Source organism: Pseudorca crassidens, chromosome 11 (assembly GCF_039906515.1).
Source record: "Pseudorca crassidens isolate mPseCra1 chromosome 11, mPseCra1.hap1, whole genome shotgun sequence".
In the NCBI taxonomy this organism is placed as follows: domain Eukaryota; kingdom Metazoa; phylum Chordata; class Mammalia; order Artiodactyla; family Delphinidae; genus Pseudorca; species Pseudorca crassidens.
Window position 1 is genome coordinate 95,107,656 of NC_090306.1, and position 16,183 is coordinate 95,123,838.

Sequence of the window (16,183 nt, forward strand, 5' to 3'; positions counted from 1 at the left end):
TGCCATTTATTGTCTGACTCCTGAGACCAGCATGTCAGCTCCTCAGGGGTGAAGTTCTTTGCCTGTTTTACTCACCCACAAGCTTCTGGAACACAGCTTGGCTCAGAGTAGACCCTCTATGATGAATCCCTATAGTTTTCCTCTGATCCTCAACTTTCTCCCTAAAACCGGGGACTGGAGAGCATAAGTTCATTCCACTGGACAAGATATTGTTAAAATCTCCAGGAAACAAAGTGATTCTGCAGGGAAGGTTGATGACCTGGCCCCTGCCCCCGCTTCCAGGCTCATCTCATCTTCTCTGGTTTTCACTTTTAGGCTCCTCCAAGGTCAAAGTCCTTGTAGGCTCCTGCTCTACCATACCTCAGGGCCTTTGCACATGCAGTGCCTCTTTCTGCCCCGTGAACTCCTGGGTGTCATTCAAAGTCCTGGTTAGGTGTTACCTCTTCCCTGAGGTCCTTTATTACCCTCCCACCCCCCTAAGTCCTGAGAGACTCCTTCCTCCCTCCAAATGACTTCTGTACCTCGAGTGCATTTCTCAGTGCGGGAGTCGCGGTGTCTCCTGAGGTCGTGTCCGTTGCACCATCAGACCGTGTGCTCCTTGAGGGTGGAGGCTGGGCTCTGGTCCTGTGTCTCTGGCCCAGGGCCTGGCATGTGGCGGTGGCGTGGTCAGTGTTTGTTTACTGCGAACGATGGAGCAAATCTGGCACAAGCCAGGAGAGGACAAAACAGTTCTGAAGACCCTTTCAAGGTCACCAGCTGGCAGGGGACGAACAATGTCTTATTATTTGATCATTTATTTATACTCTACTTTCAAGTAGGATTTGAGGCAGCCTGAGATGAAAGGCACAGATATGGCAAAAACAAAGCCTGCACCTCAAATGACACATCCCTTTCCTACAACTGCCTCTTCCTCGCTGGTGGGTAAACGTGCCCCAGTCTTAACGAGAGCACCCCCAAGCCCCCGCCACTCTATCTCCCTGTGCGGCTACCACTTTTAAGCCAGGCTTTCAACGCTTGTTTCCGTCCAGACTCACTTCCTCATCCTTCCTCTAAGCTGCCCTCAGCCAGGACAGCAGCTACCCCTATGTCACCAACTCCGCTGGACGGCTTTCAGACCTCCATCACTGGCGCTCTGGGTAGCACTGGGCCTTTCGATGTCTCTTCTATTCTAGAACCCCTTGCTTCTCTTGGCTTACGTGCTACCACCCTCTCGAGGTTTCCTTCTACCTCTCGCTTTCTCCATCCCAGCCTCCCTTGCAGACGGCTCATCCTCTGCACATCCCGTAAACATCTGCGCTCCCCAGTACCCTCTCCCTGACCCCCTCTCTGCTCACCTCCCCACTTTCCCTGAGCAGCTGTCTATTCCTTTGACGGCAGCTGCTAGTGGGATTCGCTGGGGGTAATTCTAGAAAGAGATAAACTCCCAAACCTCAGTGGCTTAGCGCAGAGAGCGTGTTTTACTTGCTTTACTTGCATAGAGTCCATTCAGCAGCGAGGGGGGGCAGGCTCTGCTGCCTCTGGTCATCCAGGGACACAGGCTCTTTTCACTTGGCTGTCACTGACCCTGGCTCTGTGTTCAGGCGGGGAGGGGAGGATGTGCCTCTGGGCAGGGGCGGGGGTGGGGAGAGAGGGAGGGTGTCATGGGCGAGGAGTGTGAGGTAGAGCGCAGGGCGCGTCAGGAGGCTCTGAGCCCCTGACCCAGCCTGTCCCCGTAGACTCTGTGGCGAGGCTCTGCAGAAGCGTGGACTCTTCGCGTCCTGACGAGGAAGTCCGCTGCGGGCAAGGACAGGCTTCCCGTTCTCATATGCTGCTCACATTTCTTGGGCCTGGGAAAGACCTGGCAGTTGGCTGAACCCAGGAGTTGGGCGTGTGGTTAGGAGGAGATGTGATCTGGAACCAGCCATGGGTGGCTTGCTGCTGGGGACTGCGCAGGGACATCCTGGCCGGAGGGCAGCTGTAGGACTGGCTCCTCCTCTATAAATTCATGGCCAGAGCATGGGGACTCACCCAGAGGACTGACTCAGCCTTCCCGCCGGTGCTCAGAGCCTGTGCTGGGCGTGCGGCATGGCTGACTGTCAAATCCACCACCCAGGGTCAGTGGCATGACAGTGGGCATGTGTCACCGGCTCTTGAAGCCAGGCAGGCTGGACCCTCCGTCCTCTTCAAGGGAAAGGAGATCTGACAATCTGACATTGATTGAGCACCTACTGTGTGCCAGACCTTCTCCTAAGTGCTTTATATCCATTATCATTGAATTCTCAAAAGAGCCCTGGAAGGAAGGGCAGGTCATCATCCCTATCTCACAGGTTAAACCAAGATTTAGGAAGACTTAGGAAGCTTAACATATGAAAAGAACAAGGGGGGGTGCCCAAAGATTGCACATTGCAAAGGCCCAACAGCTGATTTTTGAACTCTCACTTGGCACACGTTTAACTCTTCGATAGAAAGGGAAGGGGTGTGGATGGCATGGGAATACCTGGGCCTACAATCCAGAGTCCAGCACTCACTAGAAGAGTCATGTTGTACGAACCATTTTAACCTCTTGAAGACTCAGTTTTCTCATCCATCAAATGGGCACAATAATGCCGCTCTCCCAAGGGCAAGTGAAAGAGATTTACAAACTGTAAAAGTCTGAGTATTTTCTTTATTTAAGCTGCTGTCTTCTCCTCCTTAGATGTTTCTTAGGGGTCTTCTCTTTTTTGCTTTCACTCCTTCCTCTGCAGCGTCTTCTCTGCACAGCAGCCAGAGGAATTTTTTTTTGTTTTGAAACAGAAATCAGTTCATGTCAAGTCCTTGCTTAAAACCTTTAGCTAGGCTCACATACCTCCCCAGTACCCTGTGTGACGTGGCCCTTCCTGTGCCCCCAGGGCCCACCCCTTGTCACTGCCCCTGCCTTTAGCTCTCTCTCTCTTCAGCTCCCTGGCCATGTTTCGATTCTTTCACCATACTATGCTCTTTCCTGCCACAGGGCCTTTGCCCATGCTCACCCCTCAACCTGGAACATACTTTTCTTATGCTCGTCACCTGGGCAACACCAGCTCCTCCTTCTGACTGCAACAGAAACTCTCTCAGGGATGATTCTTTCTGCCTTCTCTCTAAATTAGGTCCCCTGACTTTTCTCTCTCGTGGCACTCTGTATGTTTCCTTCACCCTGTATAATCTGTCAGTGTTTTTACTTGTATATGTGGTTTGCTTTTTCTGGAAGTCTCTCCACAGACTGCGTGAGGACAGGCATCTTGTCTGCTCTGCCCACCATCATATCCCTGTCCCCCTGCTCGGTGCCGGGCACACAATGGGCACTCGACAGTATCAGTTAAACAAATGAAGATGTTTCCTGCCGTTTCCCGAAGATGCCCGAAACTGCCCGTTCCAGTCCTGTGCTGGAAAGAGCTGAGGAGACGGAATCACGCAGTTGTCAACCAGGAGTAGCTCTAGAGCTCTCTTCAGATCTCTAATCTCATTTAGCTCAGCCCTCAGGACATTTAAACCTTGATTTCATCATCTATAAAATGAGAGTCACTTGGGCTGCCTCTTTGGCTGGGAGGTTAGATGTGGCAAAGTGTGGAAGTACCGGTACAGTGAAGTCATAAATAAAATGTTGCTTCTTCCCCATTTTACAAACGCCCCTGATGGCTCTGGGGGTGATAGTTCTATTTTGCAGACGAGAATGCTGAGGACTAAAAGAGTTAAGCAGTGAGCCCAAGAACACAGCAGCAGAGCTGGGCACAAGGGCTCTCTGTGTTTCCTGTGAGATCAGGCTGGCTCCCTCGCCTGCCAGCCATCGGAGGAGGCCCTCCTTGCATCTTCCTGGAGACGGCGCTGCGGCCACCTCTGCAGAGCCGGCCCCAGATGACGAGGTTCTCCTCTCCCCGGGACCACTGGGACACTGCTCAGCAAGTGACCTATATTAATCTCAAGTGCTATTCGCTGTCTTGGTCCCCTCCCACCCAGCATGCGACCCCACCCTGCAGAAACACCTCGATCTATCCAAGGACGTTGTAAAAATAAAATGATCACAACCTGGCCCTCCGGGAACCTCAGCTTTACAGCGTGTCCTGCTCCGAGGCAGATGGCATTCACAACCCAGTTTGAGGAAGAGAAGAAAGAGGAGAAAATGCAGGGAGGAGCTGGGACAGGGAGAGAGTGAGACAGATGCTCACACATTTGAAAGGGCGAGGGCGGATGAGATGAGAGGGATGGGCGAGAAAGGGGCCAAAACAGGGGGGAGAAGACAAATTAGCAAAAGAGATTCAAGGGTGACAACAGGGTTAGAGGGACTAAAATGTTGAAAAGAACAAAAGGAAAGTCCTAGAAAGAACAGTAAGTGGATGGAATAGAGGAGAGACAGAGTCCTGGAAGAAAGTTGTTGGAAGAGGAAGAATAGGATGAAGGGGACAAAGAAATGAAAAGTGGATGAAATAGACCACAAGATAGGATCGGCTGTTTGTTGGAAATAGAGAACATGAAACAGAACAAGAGTATACAAAACCTCAAGGCTAGAGAGTTGGGGAGGAAGGGCTGGTCAACAAGACAGGAAGCAAGTTCGAGCGGGTCCGGGGCAGTTGGGGTCTTTAGGCAGAGTGAGTAGACCAGCCTCTAAGATCTGGGCCATGCTGTGGACCAGCCTCTGAGAGCTGGGCAGGTCTGGCTCCTCCACGGGGTCTTTCCCAGACTCCATGCCTGCCCCACCCTGCCCGAAGTCATCAGTCCAGGGGGTCCTACTGCTGGTTGCCCAAGTGCAATCTGCCCTCTGAGCCCCAGGTCACATTGGATCTTGTGCAGCCAAAGGGCTCTGTCTGGGAATTTATAGTCTCTCCTGGGTCCATGCTGGAGTTTGTCTCCAAATGTGCATAAAAAAATGCAGCTCACTCAGAGTTATGGTCCTTCTCTCTCCCTTTCCTTCATTTATTATTATTAAAAAAATTTATTTGTTTAATTTATTTATTTGGCTACGCCAGGTCTTAGTTGCAGCACGCGGGATCTTCGTTGCTGCACGTGGGATCTTTAGTTGCGGCATGCAGGATCTTTTAGTTGCGCTGGACCACCAGGGAAGTTTCTCCTTCATTTATTTAGTTGATGAGTATTAACTGAGCACCTAGTTTGTGCCAGGCCTCTTCCGTGAATGAGGCCCACAAAATCCCTGCCCTGTGGCACTTCTAGTTCCTTCTTTCTCCCTCTTCCTTCCTCCCATCTTTGCCTCTTCCCTTCTGTTTTGCCCTGATTCTTTTTTTTTTTTAAATAAATTTATTTATTTATTTTTGGCTGCATTGGGTCTCCACTGCTGCGTGTGGGCTCTCTCCAGTTGCGGTGAGCGGGGGCTACTCTTCGTTGCGGTGTGCGGGCTTCTCATTGCAGTGGCTTCTCTTGTTGCGGAGTGTGGGCTCTAGGCGTGTGGGCTTCAGTAGTTGTAGCACAGGGCTCAGTAGTTGTGGCTCGCGGGCTCTAGAGCGCAGGCTCAGCAGTTGTGGCACACAGGCTCAGTTGCTCTGTGGCATGTGGGATCTTCCCGGACGAGGGCTCGAACCCGTGTCCCCTGCATTGGCAGGCGGATTCTTAACCACTGTGCCACCAGGGAAGCCCTGCCCTGATTCTTATATTCACCCCAGTTGCATCAGTTATTTTTGCTGCATTAAAAACCACCCCAAATCTAGTGGGGGGATGTGTGTCAAACAAAAACAATCATTAATTATTATTATTATCTGTCATGGTTCTGGGGGTGACTGGGCTTGGCTTTGTAGTTCCCGCCTGGGGTCTCATGGGGTCACAGTCAAATGGTGGCTGGGTTGCGGCTGGAGTCCTCCCATAGGCCTCCTCTCTCGTATGGCTGGGGGCTGGGACCTCACCTGGAGCTGGCAGCCAGCATGCCTGTACTTGGCCTCTCCACGTGGCTTGGGCCTCCTCACAGCACGGTGACTGGGTTCTAAGAAGTTGTTTTGCCTTTAATAACCTAGCTTCAGAAGTCACATAGTGTCACTCATGTTGTACTCTATTGGCAATAGTGTTATAGTCTAAGGCAGTCACACAAGTCCATCTAGGTTTAGGGGGCGGGGACACAGACCCTCACCTCTCGGTAGGGGAATTGGCTGATCACCTGTAGGAAGATCATGTGGGAGGATCTTTGGAAAATACAATGTGCCGTCATGTACCCTCTGGCCAGAATGATTCATAACAACTCACGTCCCTCGGTGTTATGTTGAGCTGTGTCACCCCACCTGGAAAATTCATATGTTGAAATCCTAACACCCAGTACATCAGACTGTAACTATTTGGAGATGGGGTCTCTAAAGGTATGATTATGTTGAAATGAGGTCATTAGGGTGGGCCTTAATCCAATGGGACTTGACCGGTGTCCTTATAAGAACAGGAAATTTGGACACAGACCCATACAGAAGGAAGACAATGTGAAGACGTACAGTGACAAGACTGTTATCCATAAGCCAAGGAGAGAGGCCAGGAACAGATCCTTCCCTCGTGGCCCTCGGAAGATCTTGATCTTGGACTTCTAGCCTCCAGAACTGTGAGGAAGTAAATTTCTGTTGTTTAAGCCCCTCAGTCTGTGACTTTGTTATGGCAGCCCTATAGCAAACTGATACGTACCTCCACAGGCAAAAGATATTTATTCTCCTCTCCCAAGACCTTGTCATCTAAATCAGGTGCAGGTAGGGACATGTCTCCTTAGGCGGAATTCCTTGGGTACAAATCCTTGAGCATCACTCCTCTCAATAGGAAGATCTGTGAGCTAAAGAAACAAGTTCTCTGCCCTCTGCCCCACAGCCAGCAAACAAAGGTGACACAGGTGATAGGACAACCATCATAGACACTCCCACTAAAAGAAGGGTTGCAGGAGGCACACAGCAGTCACTGGACCATAGCAATTCTGAAATCCATCTGGGAACATGTTGCCAATGATTCTTGTGGTTCTTGACGCTGCCCTCTAGGTTCTTGCTTCTTTTCTCTGAGACATTCTTGTTATTTCCTTAAGAAATGACCAGGGTCTGCAGCTGAGTAATTTTCTTAGCCTGCCTCCTACCCATAGAGATTTGAGGGTCTAAAGAGCTCTCTTTTCATTTGGTGCTCTCTCTGTCCCACTCATTCATAGCCCAAACAATTCCTTTCAAAGTTTTGTGGGTTTCCTATGAAACAATTTGTAATTCATTCCATTTAACAAAAGGCACACCCATCAATTTCTTTTTTACTTTGGGCTCCTGGCAAGGCTGCCCTTGAGATTCTTCAAATTTTGATTATTTAACAGAAAGGGTCTACAGCATATGCTGTTAAGATCCTCAGAAGGACTTTGTGGCTTTGAGAGGGTCTATGAGGCACTCGAAATTTTTCTCAGGTCTTAAAAAAAGACTTCATAGTCACACCTTGGATTCATGTTTACACCGTTTTCCTGATAGTGGCTTTGATCTTTGCCTGGGTGTCATTTCTTCTCTTGAGAATCATTTGTCATGTGGATAGATTGGGAATGAGAAAAGTTTTGAAACCCAGAAAGTCCTGGCTCCTCTATATTGAGCAGTCTGTTCTTTGGCTTCTCTTATTGACAGAGGCAGGATTTGCACCCAGGACTCTCTGTTCTAAAAGCCTGCACTCTTGTTGAGAAACTCTGTTGCCGCTTTGAACACTGGGGCCCCCAGGGACTTCATTAAGTCCTAAAGGAAGGGTGGGGTCAAAGCAGGTGGGAGAAGGAAGGGCATGTGAGGCAGGGGTACCACATGAACAAAGGCACAGAAATGGGGGAAACACACAGTGTGGAGGGAACAGCAAGTCTCCAAGAGTGTGGTTGCTTTCTATCCCTCTCCCCTTAGCTTTATCTCCAAACATCCAGTTCCTCCTTCTTAGTCCTTTGGGACCACTTTTCTTTCTTTCTTTCTTTTTTTTTTTAAAGAGAAGTTCTTCTTATTTTATTTTATTTTATTTTGGCTGTGCTGCGTGGCTTGTGGGATCTTAGTTCCCTGACCAGGGATTTAACCCGGGCCTCAGCAGTGAAAGTGCGGAGTCCTAACAACTGGACCGCCAGGGAATTCCCTTGGGACCACTTTTTTATGTCCCTTTTGCAGCACAAGCCCTATGATATCCTCCACACTCCACTCTTCAATGAGTTGGCTCACAGGGTTCCCGTCTTCCCTAAGAATTCCCTTCCACATCTTGCCAGCCTGGAGAGTGCCTTACTCCCATGTCAAAGACAAAGATGAGTGCCACCTCCTCTGTGAAGCCTTCCATGTTCGTTAGTATTTGCTGTGTGTTACGAATATACCCCAATACCACAGTGGTTAACACACAAGAGTTTATTTTTCACTCAGAGCACAGTTGAGTCAAAGTTGGCTGGGGTGAGGTATGTGAGCTCTGTTCCACGCAGCTATGGGGGGGGTTCAGTTCCTCTGTCCAGTGGCTCTACCATCCTCTAAGACAGGCTGGCAGACGAGGACCTGTTTTTGTAAATAAAGTTTTATTGGGACACAGCCACGTCCACTAGCTACATAGCTGCCATAGAGACTGGATGGCCCACAAAACTTAAAATGTTTGCCCTCTGGCCTTCACAGAAACATTTGCTGACCCTTGCTCTAGGGCTCTGTAGGCCTATGAAGGGAGTGTGGAAGATCTGGGGGGAGGTTTCTATGGGCCAGGCCTGGAAGTGCTGCACCTCACTTCCTCCCACATTCCACTGGTGACAGCTAGTCACATGACCCCACCGAGCTGCAAGGAAACTGGGAAATGTAGTCTTTCTGGTGCTCAGGAGGAAGATGAAGCAGGGTTGGCTTGGCACACAGCCTTGTCCCTCCACACCTTTCCTACACCGCTTTGCTCCCTGCACGAATGCCCCCTACCCCCATGGGATGGGAAGATCCCGGAGGGCCGGGACAGTGCCTGTTTTCTTTAGCACTGCCTGCCCTGTGCTCAGCACAGAATAGGTGTTCTAGAGACAGTTACTGAAGAAGGAATGAATCTGTCTTTCGTGCACGCTCCCAGAGCTCTTCGTAAATACCTCTGCTCTGGCACTGACATCATTGTGTTTTACTCATTCTGTGCCTGTTTCCCCACTCAGATTCCTCTCTCTACTCCGCCAGTTTGTTTTGGGGCATCTCCTGTGCAGGAACCCTGTGCTAGGCCCTGGGGTGGTCTCTGTGAACAAAACAGACCCAGCCTGTGTCCTCAGGGAGCTTGCAGTCCAATGGAAGAGACCAGCAATGAGCAGAGAATCAGAGAATCGCAAACAGTCGTGCAAATAAATTTAAAGTGACAACAATAATTAAATCCCCTGAAAGAAAGGGGCGGAGTAGGTGCTCTGAGCACATCTAAGGGAGAACCCGATCTAATCCAGTGGTCAGGGAGGGCTTCCCTGAGGAGGTGACATTTGGGCTGAGACCTGAAGCAAGGCAGATGTTAACCAAGTGGAGAGAGGATGAGCAGAGAAGAGTGTGCTAGGCACGGGGAACAGCCTGGACAAAGGCCCTGAGGTCTGAGAGAGTTTTATGCTAGTCGTGACAACAACAATAATGACATTAATATTATTATAGCTCAGACTGAGTACCTACTATGTGCCAGACACTGTATTAAGCACTTTATAAGTATTATGTCAGTTAATCTGCACAATGCTATGAGAGAGATATTCCCAGTTGCAGAAGCCACGAATGCCCTGCCTGTATTCCTTCTGCCCACCCCAGGGGTCATCTAAGGACAGTTCTCACATTTGCTGGTAGCTTCTGTTGGCTGGAGGTACCAGAGAGTCTACACTCCCCAGGACTGCCCTCGCCAATAACTGATGGGAATGGGAGGATAAATATCCCGGCTTCCTCCCCATTAGTGGGCGATTCTGAGGCAGCTTGACACTGCCTCTCAGAAGCCCCAGGTGATTGGATGCTCCATGCCGCAGGGGTACCGCCATCAGTGTGCACCTCCTCAGATTTTCTCCCACCCTGTCTCACTCCCCCTCCCCACACTGTGCTTCTGAGGTCACCTCGAAAATAACTATTTGCTCCTGAACACTTGTCTCCAGGGCTGTTTTTGGAGTAACCAAAACTAAGACACTATTAAGTACCCCATTTAATAGGTGAAGAAACTGAGGCACGGAAGAGTTGCAAACATAGAATTGAAAAAAGGTCTTTGAAACTAAAACACCAACAGTGGTGTGTGTGTGTGTGTGTGTGTGTGTGTGTCTGAGATGGGACAAGATGGGACGAGGTGAGATGGGTGTGCAGGCCAGGACAAGGATCTGGGTCATTAACTTAGGGACATAGGAGGCCTTTGAAGGGCTTTATGCAGATGGGGTGACGTGTTCTGATGGATGCCGGGACAGTGTCACCATGGTGACCAAGGCAAACCAGGATTAGAGGGGCTGGAGCAGATGAAAGGGGAGGGGTGGGGGCTCTGGCAGTCATTCGGGCGGCGCTCATCGGTCTCTGGAGCTCTGGGGTTACCCTGGAGGCCAGGGAGTATCTGGGCATCAGAGGGCCTCTGTTCTCTGCACCCAGCCTGCAGTGTTCATCTCTCACAGGGGGACACACACCTGGTGCCTCAGCTCCACCCCTCCCCAGGCCCCTGTCCCACACTCTTAGGTCACAGAGTCCCTCCTTGCCCCCCACCCCTGGCGCCTCTGTCAGGGAGGGTCTGGGCTGGAGCCTGGCGCCCCTACAGGCTGGCCAGTGCTGGCAGCTGCAGAGGAAAGGCCAACCGGGCCTCCTGACTGGGCAGGCCCCGGAGGCCAGCACATGGCCAGCCTGGTGCCGGCTCTTTCTGCCCCAGTGCCCTGCGTGGCCTGCGCCTGGCTGAGCAGATGGTCTTGGAAATGAGCGTTGTCTGAACGGGGTCAGGAGGGTCTGCCGGTCCCATCTTGTCTGTCTCTGCCTCCGCTGGGCTCCGCTGCCCTTGCTGCTGTCCTGGAGAAGCCGACAAGCTCGGCTGCCCAGGGCTACCGCGCAGCACGGTGAGGTGTGATGAGACATGGCCCAGACGCCCAGCAGTCCCGGGTGTTCGAGACGTGGGTCCCAGGGGCTCTGGGGCAGCTGACGCAGGACTGGAGTGGGGGAGGGTGGCAGGAGAGTGCGGGGGGAGGGGCGGGGTGCGGGCCACCCTACAGATGCCTCAGGGAGTGCGTGACCCTCAGTGCGTGGCTTGTGGTGGCAGCAGGACCTCCCTTGGGGCGGTCGGGGAACTCAGGTTTGCCGAGGCCTTACTGTGCGCCCGGTCCTCAGTGAGTGTGACCTTGGTCCCTTACCCGCCCCTCTCCAACACTTCATACCCTCTACCTCTGCCCTTCCTGGGGGGCCTTTCCCCAGCTCCCAGAGCTCCCAGTGTTTATTATGTGGGTTTTCCTCGCAAGTTCTCCAGGACAGCTGCTTCCCTGCCGGCCTGTCCTCAAACATCCCTAGCCGCGGTGTCCTTCCTGGGTACCTGCTCGCCTACTGGGGCTGCTTCTTGGTGACACAAAGAGCACAGGTTCTCTGTGGGTTCCACTTTCTGGCTGAACTTGAGTCACTGGCTTTATCTCTCTGAACCTCAGTTTCCTCACCTGTAAAATGAGCCAAACCACGCCCACCTGGAAAGGTGGTTGTGAGGATTAAGAGAGGTAAAGGATGTGAGATGCTGGGCACAGAGGAGGGGCTGGCTGGGGGCTCCTCTGCCTTCCCCCTGGCTGGCTGTGGGGCTGGGACAAGTCACTTCACCTCCCGGGGGCCTTGATTTCCTTGGCCCTCAAATGCGCATGCGCTGCCCTCTCACAGGGAGGGTGGGAGGGAAGGGAGGGCAACGTGGTGTGTGAGCTGCCTGGGCTGTGCGCTGGAGCAGCTGGAGCCGGTCTTATCTTCCCATCTATGCAATGGGAGCTTTGGGTCGATGAAGGTGCCTCCCCACCCCGCCCAATTAGAGTCTGGGGGTCTCGGAGCCTCCCCTGCTCCACGTGGTTCTGTCTCTCACCTCTGAGGCTCAGCAGAGTCCTCCCTCAGGCCTGATTTTGCAGCCTGTGCACGGGCCTGGTGGTGAGTCAGTCCTGTGTGGAGCCCCAGGGCTGCCCATGCCATAAAGGAAAGAGTGGGTACAGCCACCTTAGCTCAAGGTCCATATCTGAGCATCTGTTCCATATCTGGTGTCTTCGATTCTCTTGGGGGTGAGAGTCCCCCCATGTGGAAACCCTGGGAGAGTGAGGGCCGAGAAGTAAGCTCTGTGAGATGTGCTAGGGGATTGGGGCTGCTGCTCCTCTCTGCCTCAGGACCTTTGAACATGCTGCTCCCTCTGGCTGACACACAATTTCCCTGTTTCACGCCCAGCTCGTACCCCTTCATATTTCAGTGGAGAGGCTTTCGCTGGACAACCTTCTCCCCAACCTAAAGTAGGCCTCCTTTGTGGTCTTGTTCAGAGGGCTCTGGTCTTTTCCTTTAAGCGGCTTTTACAACTCGGTTATACACGTGTTTATAAACGTGCTATTGCCTCTCTCCCCCGCTAGACTGTATGGGGCAAGGAGAGGGGCCTAACATCTCCTGTTCAGCCTTGAAGACCCTGCACCGAGAGCAAGGCCTGGCACATGGTTGGCATTCAGAAGGCCAGGGCTGACTGAGATGCATCAGCTCTGTGCCCAGAGCAGTTGTTAAGCCCTTCTCGCCTGCCTGCTGGGCATGGAGAACCAACGAAGTTAGAACAGCGAATACTCTTAGGGATCATCAGTCCAACCTTGTCATCACATACACCCCAGGGGCAAAGTCCAGTGCAGGGAAGAGGTGGACTTGAACCCAGGTCTCCTGGCGCCCCCCCACCCTGGTCCAGTCTCTCTCCAGTCTTCTCCGGGCCATGGCCGGCCATTTCCCAGGGTTCACGCATAGGGGACCCAGGCCTCCCAGTCCCAGAGCTCCTTTGGATGAAGGGTCGGGGGACAGCAGGCTCAACTTCTTCATCCTGGGATTACCCAGGGTGGGGACCACACAGCAATAATGATCGTAAAGCCTGAACAGGTACTGTTCCAACACGGGCTGAGCGTTTTGTAAGTACCGCCCTATTGTTAATCTTTAGCAACCATCCAAGGGAGGTGATGTTCCAGGGCCTGGAGCAGTGAAGTGACTTGCCCAGGGTCACTCTGTGACAAAGTGCCTGAGTGGACACCTGAACCCAGAGCTGTTTGACTCCAGAGCCCAGAACGCCGTGTGCAGGCGCACGGCTGCACGCTCTGCTTCTTGGAGTTGTCACCACCTCTGCTTGTTAGAAGAGGGAGCTGTTAGAACAGCTGAAGGAAGCCTGATGGGAGAGACCCAAGCTTCCCCAAGATGTATCCTGAGATTCACAGTGAATTGCCGATATGTTGTTCGGGAAGCTGTTTCTTGATCTTTGCTTGAAAACATCCTCCGCTATCAGCAAGAATCCACCGTGACCTGGATCCTGCGTGCTCTTAATTTAAATACCGTCTTACAAAGGATACAGCACCCGAGGAAGTTCTGGACCATGAACTCACTGCAGTCCTTATGTTAGGATGCTCAGTGCTTACAGTTGGAATGGCTTTGTCACTGAAGCTTGGCTAATGGTGACCCTTGGACGAGTCCTTCTTTGAGCGCTTGTAGGCGACATGGGAAGAGCATAGTGCAAACGGGAGGGGGAGAGTCAAAGGCAAGCAAAGCATCATGACCTCCACCTACCGAGCAAAACTCCAACGTACACCCAGGCTGCCAGAACCAGAACCAGCCTGGTCTCCGTATTTGCATGTAGAGCCAGGCCTCAAATGTATCTTAATTTTAGTTCCTCTTCTCAAATCTGAAATAGATTGTAGGTTTTAAGCTACAGCAAAAATGAAGGAGAAACAAGGTAAGTGCCTACTGCTTCCTTGCCCTCCTCCCCATGCCCTTAGCAAGGGCGAGAACAGAAAGTACCCCCTGCCCAGCACAGCCTTTGGGGATGGAGACCCTTGGCCCAAGCTGAATTCTATAACCTTCAGAACAGGGTCCCTGGATTGTGTGCACAATGGATGGAGCTCTTTCTTGGGATTTTCGGAAAACAGACAAGCTCCAAGCACAGCTGGGCTGCAGCTTCGCTTTTTTTTCTTTCCACCTTCAGCCGTGGCAGCCTGTTCCTGATTTCTCTGGAAAGGCAGCTCCTAATTAGAATGGATCGAAGAGTCTTTGCTCGAGCTTTGTTCTCCGTCTCGATTGAATCGTTGCTTTAGGACTTAATCTGGTGCAGTCACCAGTGGGCTGGGACACTTGCCTCTCCGAGCTGCTCTCAGGCGCGCGGGAGGGCTGGTCCCTGGGGGCCACCGAGAGCTCCGAGGAGCTCTCTGCATCCTCTCCCTCCAGGCCTCTCTTCCTTTCCCCTTTTCCTCCCCACCTGCTTTCTCTCCTCTTAATTTCCTTTCATTAACAACCCAAAGCCGTCCAGGGTGCCAGTCCCTGCTGGTGGGAGTGTAAATTGGTACAATTTCTCTGGAGGGCAATTTGTCAAATGCTATTAAAAGCCTTAAAAAAAAATGCATAGGCTTTGACCTGGAAAGTCCCCTTCTAGGAATTTGTCCTGTAGAAATAATTGGACAGGGGTCCGCGAATATGTGCAGAAAGATGTTGCCCTCCGTGCTTTTCATGAGTGGCAACTTGCAAAGCTGGTATCCATCCACAGGGGGTCATTAAAAAGGATCATGTGATAAACCAACTGTAAAAGAACCTTTTGAAGCTAACCGGAGAAATTTGAATCCTGACTGGGCATTCGGTGCGCTTAAGGAATTACTGTTAATTTCGTCAGGTGTAATAATAACCTTGAGATAGGTTTAGAGGCACACTGCAAGAGGGTTAGTATTAGGTTTAAACGGTTATAACGATAATAATAATGGAAGGGGGAAGAAGATGAAGCAAGGGAGGCAAAAGCTTACAAGTTCTGAATCTGGCTGATGGGCAAAGGAGCATCTGTTACACTGTTCTCTTTATTTTTGTGTATGTTTAAAATTTTCATGATTTAAAAAGAAATAAAATGATCACATAAAACTGTATTTTTTGGTCTGAAATGATGTCCGCAAGATATTTTTAAGCGAAAGGAGAAACATTTCAAGCAGCATATATGGCAATATCACATTTCTGGTTAAAAAAAATATGTATGTATTTTTATATGCAGAGGAAAAAGGACGGAAGTACACACACCAGAATGTTAATGGTGGCTATTTCTGGATGGAAGGAGTTGAGTAATTTCCATTTTCTTCTTTATATTTTGTAATAGTTTCTGACTTTATTTTGGCAATAACCATACAATACTTTTATGCTCATAAAAAAGCTAGTAAAGAAATTTTGGAAATCACCTGGATTTTTTAATACACCATGCTTTGTAGAAGGAGGTTTTACACATCTCAATCTACACACGATAATATGTAAGGTTGATGCTGTCATCCCCATTTGATAACAGGGAAGCTGATGCTGGCCATCAGAGAGGGTGAGTGCCTTGCCTGGAGACACACAGCAGCAATTCTAATTCCATTCTTCTGACGTGAAACCATTGCTTTTTCCACTAAACCCCAGATGCTTCTAGAGGGCCAATAAGGAGTATCCGATGTGGTTCTTGCCTGCTAGGAACCGACACTGTCTTTGCTCTCCTGGTCGCTTGCCACCATGCTCCATTCTGGAGTCACCCCCTCTGTCCCTAGGACAGTTACGTAAAGGCTTCCGCAAAAATGCACTTTCTCCCCCGTCACATCACAGGTAAAACTCAGACACTGGCTGTTCGATACTTTCTCCTGATGAATCTTCCCAGTCCTCTTGCCTTGTTAGGATGGAAACGAGCTCTTCGTGGCTGTCCTCTTCATATTGATCAGCTCTGTTTACTGGCAGAGCAAGAGTGAGCGGGCATCGTATACATAAATATCATAAAATCCACCGAGGGCTGGCAAGCCCAAGGTCTTCATCCCGGCTCCATCACTAACAATTTGCAACCCAAAGAAGTCCCTCTCTCTGTGTTTTCTCTGTCTCTAAAGTAAATAAAGGATAACGTGTTTAAAAAAAAGAAATCAGTTGGTGTTCTGAGGAAAAGGGTGGGGTGGGGGAGAAGACAATTCTAAATTGGGCTGAAAATGCAAAGTTTTTGTTGATGCTGGAGAGGGGTGAAGCCTTGTCTCCACATCTTCCCCGTCAGCTCTCAGCCAGAATACTGGGACGTCTCTGAACTCGTCTCCTTAATCTCCAAGCACCTCCTCTCCCACTGCCTCCACCGATTTCCCCCCAGGCTGATCTTT

The 16,183-nt window shown here is 50.9% G+C and overlaps 1 long non-coding RNA gene across 6 annotated transcripts in view; it reads left to right on the forward strand.

The window, feature by feature from the left end:
• The window catches only part of LOC137202412 (uncharacterized), a 39,200-nt gene extending 24,247 nt beyond the window's left edge, over positions 1–14,953 (forward strand). For 5 of the 6 annotated variants that reach the window (XR_010932598.1, XR_010932600.1, XR_010932596.1 and 2 more), the window contains one exon: positions 13,000–14,953. This is a non-coding gene — a long non-coding RNA (uncharacterized lncRNA). Of the gene's footprint in view, positions 1–3,648; positions 11,020–12,999 lie in introns of those variants that run through there. The other variant, XR_010932597.1, reaches the window with a different exon arrangement.
• Positions 14,954–16,183: the final 1,230 nt, after the last annotated feature.